Source organism: Scylla paramamosain, chromosome 1 (genome assembly GCF_035594125.1).
Source record: "Scylla paramamosain isolate STU-SP2022 chromosome 1, ASM3559412v1, whole genome shotgun sequence".
NCBI classification, from domain to species: Eukaryota; Metazoa; Arthropoda; class Malacostraca; order Decapoda; family Portunidae; genus Scylla; species Scylla paramamosain.
Window position 1 is genome coordinate 25,748,521 of NC_087151.1, and position 10,000 is coordinate 25,758,520.

General features: G+C 41.7%; 1 long non-coding RNA gene across 1 annotated transcript in view; it reads right to left on the reverse strand.

The window, feature by feature from the left end:
* Positions 1-10,000, reverse strand: part of LOC135100330 (uncharacterized) — a 140,835-nt gene that overhangs the window by 41,667 nt on the left and 89,168 nt on the right. The window contains exon 4 of the long non-coding RNA XR_010268641.1: positions 1,111-1,465. This is a non-coding gene — a long non-coding RNA (uncharacterized LOC135100330). The remainder of the gene's footprint in view (positions 1-1,110; positions 1,466-10,000) is intronic.

Below are 10,000 nucleotides of genomic sequence, written 5' to 3' on the forward strand. Positions count from 1 at the left end.
ACTTGTCTTTCTGTACTGAAACAGCTTCATAATTACTGCTTCCACTGCCTTACTGTGTTGGAGGAAGTGCTAATATTGCCCATACTCAAAAACTGATGGGTATACACACACACACACACACACACACACACACATATGGTGCTGGGATATATACACACCCACACACACACACACACACATATGGTGCTGGGATATATACACACCCACAAATCAAATCCCCCACACATTATTTTTCCAGTCAATATTTTCAGTTTATATGTATATTTCATTATCAATAACTTAAAAAAAGAAAAAAAAACTTTGAAATCGAGATCATTAATAAACATCATTTAATAAACTTGTATTTCTCGCTAGTCCAAGCAGGTCGTAAGTCTTTTCAAGTCCCAAAGAAGAGAACTCGAACTCAACTCAAGTACAAGTTCGAGAATCGGCTCCTTTTCCCGCTGATGAGAGTCACAACCTGATTTGTCCTCGAGCAGCTGCCTTCCTGCTCCCCGCCAAATGTCCTGCACGTTCACTTATCACGCTTCAGATTTAGTGTATTCTGTCTCCACGGCCACTCCTTCGAAAGACTCATAGCAAAAAAAAAATACAGGCGATCCAAACACTTCAACAAAGATTTCCTAAAAATTTTCTTCTCTTTTTTTTTATGCTCAACGTTCAGAATACAAGTTTGAGCTTTTCTTCGTCAGCTCTGTCCAAACCGATACATATTTAGAAAACTGTCATTCATATTATGTAGAAACTCTTAAAGTGGAGAGAAAGAGAGAAAGCCAGAGTCAAGCCGCGGCTCTGTTAAGCGAGGCACTTGATATCGGAAACCACAAACGACAAAAGTTCATAGCGTTTTAATGAAAAAGAAGCACTCGTGTATCAATAACGCTGCTACATTTCCTGTTTGCATACAGACACACAGCACACCACCGAGTTACTGACCTTATGAACTAAAACATAAACCAACCATTCAATGTAAGTATAGACAATAAGCATCAATCTACAACCAGAGAGAGAGAGAGAGAGAGAGAGAGAGAGAGAGAGAGAGAGAGAGAGAGAGAGAGAGAGAGAGAGAGAGGGTAGGTAAGTAGGTAGGTAGGTTTCTCTAGTAATTACCTGACGAAACAGTAGCCAGGTGGTCGTCTCTCCTTTGATTGGCTACTACCTGTCTCGTCCCTGGCGCGGCGAAGCGAGGCGATGGGTTGGAAAGACTGAGCAAAGGAGAAGAGAGAGAAAGAGAGAGAAAGAGAGATGGGGAGAAAAAAAAGTGACAGGGTGCGGAAAGCGGGCAGAGGCAGCAGGGTGGGGAGGGAGGCTAGCTGTAGGAGAAGAGGAAATTAGGAAGAGGATGTGGGAAGGTGCGGAGGAAAGGAAGGAAAAGGAGGTGCAGCAGAGAAGCAAGACTGGACGAAAATGGAGAGGAGAGGGAAAAGAAAAAAAAATCAGCAGGTGTGTGTGCCAACGTTCTCACCTGTGGAAGAGAAAACGAGAGAAACTGCATTAAAAGTATATGTTTCACGTTTTCTTCGCCTTATTTTTTTCATTTTTGCTTGCAGTGTGTAGTGTACGTTAGGTTAGGTTAGGTGCACATGTGTGTTGGGGGATATGGAAAAGGGACACACACACACACACACACACACACACACACATACACACACACACACACACACACACACACACACAAATGACACCATCAGCACGCGCGTTCATATTTCGTACTAACAAGGAAGGATTAGATCTATGTTCGGAAATTGTCTCTCCAGTGTGTGTGTGTGTGTGTGTGTGTGTGTGTGTGTGTGTGTGTGTGTGTGTGTGTGTGTGTGTGTGTGTGTGTGTGTGTGTGTGTGTGTGTGTGTGTGTGTGTGTGTGTGTGTGTGTGTGTGTGTGTGTGTGTGCGTGTGTGCATTCTATTGTTATATTTTCCCTATTGTTGCTTGGTTTCTTGTACATACGTAGCTCTTTTCATATATTCTTTTCTTTTCACTTTCATCCGTGACAAAATATATGTACCAAGGGAGGAAAGGAGGGACGGAGAGAGGGAGGGAGGGAGGAGGAGGAAGAGGGGGGAGGGTAAGGAAGCCAAGGAGGATGTGAGGGAAGGAGGACTGGAGGAGGTGAAGGAGTGAGGAGTGGTTGGAAAGAAGAGGGGAGGAGGGAAAGGAAGGAAGGCAAGGAGGGAAGGAGGGAAAGGAAGGGAGAGAAGGAGGGAAAGGAAGGGAGGGAGAGAAGGTGGGAGTCGCCGCGTCCTCATCACTTCCTCTCACTCATTTCCCCTCCAGGTGATTGGCATCCTCTCTCTCTCTCTCTCTCTCTCTCTCTCTCTCTCTCTCTCTCTCTCTCTCTCTCTCTCTCTCTCTCTCTCTCTCCCTCCCTCCTTCACCTCACGATAATAATTTTGCTATAAGAGTATTACTTCTTGGAATGAAATACTACTGAGGTGATAATGATGATGATAATGATAACAGTAGTAGTAGTAGTAGTAGTAGTAGTAGTAGTAGTAGTAGTAGTAGTAGTAGTAGTAGTAGTAGTAGTAGTAGTAGTAGCAGCCGCAGCAGTAGTAGTAGTATTAATAGTAAAACCGAAGCAACAGCATGCATAACAACAACAACAACAACAACAACAACAACAACAACAACAATAACAACAGCAAGAACAACAACAACCTGAATATGGTACGGAAAATTGCATCTTGACTCCTATTCACCTGGGTGGAGGTTTCATTAAGGAGGAGGGGGAGGAGGAGGAGGAGGAGGAGGAGGAGGAGGAGGAGGAGGAGGAGGAGGAGGAGGAGGAGGAGGAGGGCGACGAAGACGACAGACGACAAGGAGGAAGGAGGCAGCAAGGACAGGTAACTCCCTCCTTAGAGAGAAAAGTTGAATCCCTCTGTGGCCGGACAGTAATTAAAAATTCGACCTTTTTCCCCTTGTTCCCCTCTTTCTTTAACTCTCTCTCTCTCTCTCTCTCTCTCTCTCTCTCTCTCTCTCTCTCTCTCTCTCTCTCTCTCTCTCTCTCTCTCTCTCTCTCTCTCTCTCTTACGTGAGCTGCTTCTTCACTTCAAGTCGGTAACTTTTCGGGCTTTTAAGGCGAAAAGTAACAGTGGCGGTGTAGCTGTTGAGTGGATGCAGTGTTCTATGTTCAGTTCTCTAAGTGCCTCACATACACCATATAATTTCTTCCTATGATTCTATACTTTTTTGTTTTTCCAAGAAAAGTAATCTCTTCGTAAATTTTCCAGGAAGTTTCCACAATACACTGATGTAGTGCGAGGCTTTGTAAGTCAGTTAATTATTATGAGGATATGAACGGTGGAGAAGTGTCATGCTCTACGTAATGGTCAGGGTTCAGTTCCTGTAAGAGCTCACTGGTTCGAGTGCTCATACTTTTGAAGGGACGCCAAAGAACAGTCCTGGGCAAGTCAAGTACGTAACGAGGCCCACTCACTTCTACTGTACGTACCAAGAGAGAACAGAATAAAGGTACACAAATAGCGGAATAAAAAAAAAAAAAAAAAAAAAAAAAACAGGAGCGGGAGGAATAATGAATAAATAAATAAATAAAAAGAAGGAACATAATGGCGTACGAACTAGCCTTTAGGTCTGATCAAATGTTCTGTGCTCACCATTGTTACTCTACCCTTAGCCCTCTGACCCGCCAAGACTCTATCAGTGGTCAGGTTCTCTTAGGCCAAAATTCTGAAGCGCTTCTGAAGAAATGTCTGAGTGGTTACCAGTAAGAGAAAAACATGCTAAATAACAGGGAAAATGTTATGATGGCAAGTAACACACGCTTTGAATTGTAAATGACACGACACACCCTCGATGAGTATACACGGTTGTCACTGAAAGCAGGAGAAGCAGAAGTCTTATATTTTGCAGTGTAGCGCACATGCAGTGGCTTGCTTGGTGGGCGCCCTGCTCTCCTGGCACACTGGTGATATTATTCTTTCTCTTTTTCCAAGACTCGCTGGGGAAATAAAGACAGAAAGCTCGTAAATCTCCAACCGAATCATCGAGGTTTTTACAGAGATTAATATAAGATGACCTTCATGAAATGACAGGTAATTTTGTTATTGTTGTTGTTGTTATTATTATTATTATTATTATTATTATTATTATTATTATTATTATTATTATTATTATTATTATCATTATAATCATCATTATCATTATTTCATATTATTCTTTTTTTTACAAGACTCGCCAGGGAAATTAAGATACAAAGTCTTTTTTTGTATACTATGCAGACTATTACTATGAAAATTAGTAATTTGGTTCAGATCACCCTGCAACACTAATGTTTTTCTATTCCCCTGCTAGGACATGTTCCCCTTCTTTGCTAAAGATATTTCAAGACGGCAGCTGACTGAATCACACTATAATCTGTAACCGACCTGACGACACTCGCTCTCTCGTTGTGCTCCTGTTATGCTAATCCTTCTACCTGCGAGGATACGTGAAGTTGAGACAATGCACCACAAGTACACACGTAATGCTACAGCTGAGGAAATTTATGAAAACTTCCATTGCAATTATAACAACGAACTCGCACCAGACACACACACACACACGGGCTCTCAACAGGCGCCTCTCACCAAACAAGACCCTTTGCCTCTAAATCTGGATAACTCTTTTCACTGCTTTTGGAACTGGCACTATAGTGGGATTTTTTTTTTCCAAATTTTATACTGCTATTAGCCAGTGCCCTCTTACAAAAAAAAAAAAAAAAAAAAAAAAAAAAAAAAAAATATATATATATATATATATATATATATATATATATATATATATATATATATATATATATATATATATATATATATATATATATATATATATATATATATATATATATATATATATATATATATATATATATATATATATATATATATATATATATATATATATATATATATATATATATATATATATATATATATATATATATATATATATATATATATATATATATATATATATATATATATATATATATATAAGATAAAGACACAATTCTAAGCCTTCATAGTATTTCCTTGAGTACAAACTTAATTTTTGTTGGTACCAGCTTCCGAATGCCAGTTACGTTTCGTGAAATTAATTAGATAACAATGAATTGGCTTGATACATAGAAAGGTTTAGAGGTGATGAGATTGTTATAAAACATATTGAGGTTCATGTAAAAAAATAATTCTCTCTCTCTCTCTCTCTCTCTCTCTCTCTCTCTCTCTCTCTCTCTCTCTCTCTCTCTCTCTCTCTCTCTCTCAATATCATTATCTCTTATCTTCACTTTATCAACCTTTTCTTACTTTCATTCGTTTCCTCTTCTTATACTTTACTTCAGCAACACACACACACACGTCTCTTTCATCAGGAGAAAATTGAAAAATGAAACAGAACCCTATCTTTTTTGCAGCATCTAATATCAGGATATAAGAAGAAAGAACAATCTCTCTCTCTCTCTCTCTCTCTCTCTCTCTCTCTCTCTCTCTCTCTCTCTCTCTCTCTCTCTCTCTCTCTCTCTCTACTCCACTGTGAGACAATCGACTTATTTTGGTCTCCTGTAAGCGTGGCAGATCATGGAGGATCAGAGTGACCTTGAGGTGTGTGTGCGACCCCTGCAGGAGAACGATTAAAGGTCTGGTGGCGCAGTGATTTGAGGGACACCCCGCCAGAGTGCAAGGAAGGGAGACAGAAAGTAGAAGGTAAAGGCTGGAGGAGAGGGATGGAAGAAGGGAAGCAGGAAGGAAACTGAGGAAGGGAATGAATGTACAAGGAAGGACAGAAGGAGAGTAAAATATAAAAGAAGGAATGTATGAATCGAGGGCGTGCGTGAGGGAACTTGATAGGATAAGAAACACACAACGAATGTATAAGGAAGGAAAGGAGGAAAGTAAGAGGTAAAGGAAAGAACAGGGGATGGAAAGGAGGGAAGGGAGAGCGAAGGGAGGAAGGTTGGATGCATTCAAGTACAGAACAGAGCGAATGTACAAGGGAGAAAATAGGAAAGTAGAAGAAGGGGAAGGAATGAATGTAGGTAGGGAAGGAGAGGAAGAATAGGAAACAGTTATGAACGTTTGAAGGAATAAATGAACGAACTAATTGAAAATAAGACAAAAAAGAAAGAACGGAGGAATAGAAGGAAGAGATACAGAAGGGATAAAAGAAAGTAGAAACACGGCCGTTAAAAAAAAAAAAAAAACAAGGGAAATGGAAAAAAAAAGTAAATAACGAAAGATCTGGAATAACAAAGAAAAAAAAAAAGAAGAGAAGAGTCAAGCAGCATGGGGGAAAAAAATACGAACGTACAAACAAGCAGTAGACACCTGCCGAAACGATAATTACTCCCAGTGAGGTCTAAATCACTGTTCAGGGGGTTCTGTGAACTCATCATTAAACCCAGCTGTGACCTCACTGAACGTTTCCCTTTGTGTCTCACAACACAAAGGGGCAGTCACAGCCTGCCCTCTGAAGATAACTCTCTTCCTCCACACAAAACTACAAGAACCTAATAACACACACACCCTTCACTCAAAAATTTCAAAATTATCATGGCGACTCCTACACCAGCCTCGGAGTCCCATCTGGGGAGGGGACCATAAATGTCCCCAGGTCGGACTGCCTTTCTGTCGACGACCCTAAGTGTCTTGACAACCCCCTCAACTTTTTCTTCATTAACTTCTGCAACATTCGCGGTCTAAGATCTAATTTTCAATCTGTAGAACACCACCTCTCCTCTTCTAAACCTCATCTTCTTTTCCTCACTGAAACTCAGGTGTCTGAGGCAACTGACAGTAGCCCCTTTTCTGTTCTCTCCTACTTTCTCTATCCTCATTTTCGATCCAAAGCTGGATGTTCCGTTTATGTGCGCAATGACACTTAACCTGCTCTCTTGCCCACGCTTTTGAATCTTCCGAGTTTTCCATCTAGCTATGACTACTTAGTCACTCTCAGACTTAATTTATCTGCTGTACACCTCTCACCTAACTCTTCTGACTATAAGAAATTCTTTGACTACTTAACTTCCAAAGTGGAGCACATTCTGACCCTCTTCCCTTTTGCAGAGATCTCCATTCTTGGAGACTTCAATGTTCACCACCAGCTTTGGCTTTCCTCTCCCTTCACTGACCATCCTGGTGAACTAGCCTTCAACTTTGCAATCCTCCACGACCTAGAGTAATTGATGCAACATCCTACTCGTATTCCTGACCGTCTTGGAGATACGCCCAACATTCTTGACCTTTTCCTAACCTCTAATCCTTCTGCTTATGCTGTCACCCTTTCTTCTCCATTGGGCTCCTCCGATCACAATCTCATATCTGTATCTTGTCCTATCGCTCCAATCCCTCCTCAGGATCCCCCTAAGCGCTTTATATTTCTGTCCGGAACCATGCCAAGTCTGTTCTCCAACTAACCAAAAACTCCTTCATTACCAGAAAGTGTCAAAACCTTTTAAGATCTAACTCCCCTCGTGACTTCTGGCATCTAGCCAAAAAACATCTCCAATAACTTTGCTTCTTCTTCTCTCCCTCCTTTATTTCAACCGGATGGCACCACTGCTATCACATCTATTTCTAAAGCTGAACTCTTCGCTCCAACCTTTGCTAAAAACTCTACCTTTGACGATTCTGGGCTTGTTCCTCCCTCTCCTCCACCCTCTGACTACTTCATGCTACCTATTAAAATTCTTCGCAATGTTTTCCATGCCCTTGCTGGCCTAAACCCTCGGAAGGCTTATGGACCTGATGGGGTCCCTCCTATTGTTCTCCGAAACTGTGCCTCCGTGCCTAGTCAAACTCTTTCAGCTCTGTCTGTCAACATCTACCTTTCCTTCTTGCTGGAAGTTTGCCTACATTCAGCCTGTTCCTAAAAAGGGTGACCGTTCTAATCCTTCAAACTACCGTCCTATTGCTTTAATTTCCTGCCTATCTAAAGTTTTTTAATCTATCCTCAACAGGAAGATTCTTAAACATCTATCACTTCACAACCTATCTGATCACCAGTATGGGTTCCGTCAAGGCCGCTCAACTGGTGATCTTCTGGCTTTCCTTACTGAGTCTTGGTCATCCTCTTTTAGAGATTTTGGTGAAACTTTTGCTGTTGCCTTGGACATATCAAAAGCTTTTGATAGAGTCTGCCACAAAGCTTTGATTTCCACACTACTCTCCTACGGCTTCTATCCTTCTCTCTGTAACTTCATCTCAAGTTTCCTTTCGACCGTTCTATTGCTATCTTATTATTCATTAATTATCTTCTAAACCAAACTTTTTGTCCTATCCACTCCTACGCTGATGATACCACCCTGCACTTTTCCAAGTCTTTTCATAGACGTCCAACCCTTCGGGAGGTAAACACTTCACGCAGGGAAGCCACAGAACGCTTGACTTCTGATCTTTCTAAAATTTCTGATTGGGGCAGAGCAAACTTGGTATTGTTCAATGCCTCAAAAACTCAATTCCTCCATCTATCAACTCGACACAAACTTCCAGACAACTATCCCCTCTTCTTCAATGACAATCAACTGTCCCCCTCTTCTACACTGAACATCCTCGGTCCGTCCTTTACTTATAATCTGAACTAGAAACTTCACATCTCATCTCTAGCTAAAACAGCTTCTATGAAGTTAGGTGTTCTGAGACATCTCCGCCAGTTTTTCTCACCCCCCCCAGCTGCTAACTCTGTACAAGGGCCTTATCCGTCCATGTATGGAGTATGCTTCACATGTCTGGGGGTTCCACTCATATTACTCTTCTAGACAGGGTGGAATCAAAAGCTTTTCGTCTCATCAACTCGTCTCCTCTAACTGACTGTCTTCAGCCTCTCTCTCACCGCCGCAATGTTGCATCTCTAGCTGTCTTCTACCGCTGTTTTCATGCTAACTGCTCTTCTGATCTTGCTAACTACATGCCTCCCCTCCTCCCGCGGCCTCGCTGCACAAGACTTTCTTCTTTCTCTCATCCCTATTCTGTCCACCTCTCTAACACAAGAGTTAACCAGTATTCTCAATCATTCATCCCTTTCTCTGGTAAACTCTGGAACTCCCTGCCTGCTTCTGTATTTCCACCTTCCTATGACTTGAATTCCTTCAAGAGGGAGGTTTCAAGACACTTATCCATCATGTTTTGACTACTGCTTTGACCCTTTTATGAGACTGGCATTTCAGTGGGCTTTTTTTTTTTGGGGGGGGGATTTTTGTTGCCCTTTGCCAATGTCCCTCGTACATAAAAAAAAACTACTACTACTATTACTATTACTACCACTACTACTACCACTACTACTACTACTACTACTATCCCATTACCACTTCTCACATTATCATTCTCAGAAACAGGTAAACCGAAAGACATACATACCTACAGACGGCCAAAGGGACGAAGAGCCAGGCAGTGACAGATCCAGTACGTTACGCAAGCTGGGTTAATTTCCTTCTCCACACAGACGCACTAATCCTCACACGTATAATTACAACCGGACAAGCGGCTATGGGAGGGGCAATGAGAGGGGGGAGGGAGGAAGGAGGGATGGGGGGAAGTGTTTGTTGGTCATACTGTTCATCTCTCTCTCTCTCTCTCTCTCTCTCTCTCTCTCTCTCTCTCTCTCTCTCTCTCTCTCTCTCTCTCTCTCTCTCGCGGTATACATGTTATTCTTATGAGCTGTATCAAAACTTACCGTATTGGAGGAGGAGGAGGAGGAGGAGGAGGAGGACAACGAAATATTATTGAAATAACAAGGAAGAAGATGAAAGAAAAGGAAATAATGGTGATGATTATGATTATTATTACGACGGGAAAAATAATAAGAAAAAAAAAGGAAAAATGAGGAAAGACAGAGGAGGCGGAACAGGAGAGGGATGGAAGGAGGGAGAAAGAGGAAAATTAAGACAACAAGGCAAAGAAACAGGAGGAAGAGGAGGAGGAGGAGGAGGAGGAGGAGGAGGAGGAGGAGGAAGCGGTAATGGTGGAGATGGTAGCGACAGTTCCCGGCAAGTTAACACTTAATAGCGCCTT